Source organism: Cervus elaphus, chromosome 21, assembly GCF_910594005.1.
Source record: "Cervus elaphus chromosome 21, mCerEla1.1, whole genome shotgun sequence".
Classification (NCBI taxonomy): Eukaryota; Metazoa; Chordata; class Mammalia; order Artiodactyla; family Cervidae; genus Cervus; species Cervus elaphus.
In genome coordinates, this window is record NC_057835.1 from 49,907,348 (window position 1) to 49,909,168 (window position 1,821).

Consider the following 1,821-nt stretch of genomic DNA (forward strand, 5'->3'; position numbering starts at 1 on the left):
TGCCCCAAGCCAAAATCAGGTGACCCAGAATAAGTGGAGCAGAAAGCTGCTCACTTTCTTATCCACCTGTTGCTACAACACAATAAATTTAAAAGTGAGTTGTATTGTATAGTGTGAAAACCCTGGAAGGGTCCAGGGCAGTTGAAAAACTAGCATGCAACTGGGCTGGATTATAAGTGCTAGGTGTCCACATCCAAAAATGCTGATCCTACTCTCCTCTACTCTGGCTTGGAGCATTATGTCTAGCTCAGGGTGCCATTCATTAGGGGGGAAAATTATAGGGGAGAATAATTTTGATAATGATAATGAAGATATAAGTAATAAAACTTAGATTACTTGTAACAGGCCATGCGGCATTCCAAAATCTTCTACACATATTAATTCATGAATCCTCGCAACAGTCCTCTCAGGTGATAAACCAAAAGCACAGAGAGAGGCTGTTACTTACTCGTGGTCATACAAGCAGAAATTGGCAGGGCCATGTTGTAAAGCCCTTAAGTTTGGGGCAGGATAGAGACCTTTTCTTATAGTAATAGTGTTAGCCTACATAATACAGAGGATCAGGGAAGACTCTCTTGAGGAGGTGGCTTTTCAACTAAGATGTGTAAGATTAACAAAACAGAAATAAGTTAGGGATGTAGGAAATTTACCATAACCAGGGGGTAAGAGGGTGGGGGATAAATGGAAAGAATGGGATTGACATGTACACACTACTATATATAAAATAATAAGGACCTACTGTAGCACAGAGAAGGCTTCCCTGGTGGCTCAGACGGTAAAGTGTCTGTCTACAATGTGGGAGACCTGGGTTCGATCCCTGGGTCGGGAAGATTCCCTGGAGAAGGAAATGGCAACCCACTCCAGTACTCTTGCCTAGAAAATCCCATGGCCGGAGGAGCCTGGTGCAGGCTACTGTCCATGGGGTTGCAAAGAGTACTCTACTCAATATTCTGTAATGGCTATTTAGGAAAATCATCAAACAGTGGATAGATTGTGTGTGTGTCTGTATAACTGATTCACGTTGCTGTATGCCTGAGACTAAAACAACATTGAAAATCAACTATACTCCAATAAAACATTTTTAAGTTAAAAGCAAAAGAAATTAGACAAAAGGGGAAGGGATGGAATTGCAACTGCTCTAAGCACAGGGACCAGCGAGTGCAAAAATCGTGAGGCAGGAGCATTCGTGGTGTATTTGGTAATTTAAAAGGCGCAGTGACTAGAGCACAGTGAGGAAGAGAGGGGCCAGGAAGCTTGGGCAGGAGGCGGGGGCAAGACCATTGTATTTTCTTAAGCACTTTGGGTCACAGCACTTAGGCAGATATTATCTCATTATCTACTCATTAGATTCCAGACCCTAGCATGTATTTCAGAGAAGACGGTCTATAAATATAGGTTGACTGAATGAATGAACCCCTACATTTTAAATACCATATTTAATGGTTTTATGCTACCTTAGTTGCTGCAGACTCATTAAAGGGAATGTGTCAGGGGCACATAAAACTGCACAGAGAGAAGTTGTCTTTTCTTTTCCCCCTTTAAAATAAGCCCAAGAATAAAGCTGAGTCCAGTTAGCGCTTCACTGGCAAGCACCGCGCGTGAGCCACTTGCCAGTGTCGCGAAACTAGAAGACCCTCTAGCAAGAGAATCACCTTTGCGCTAGCTCAGTCCGGGGCTGCTCACCCGTAGGGCGGGTTCCTAGGAAAAGGAAATGGTCGCTGCGCCTGCGTCGCTCCTTCTGGGTCCGAGGCTGGCTGCGCAGGCGCACAGGTACCATTTTGACCGTAAACATCCTGCCGATTTGAACCGAGGATTTGGGCG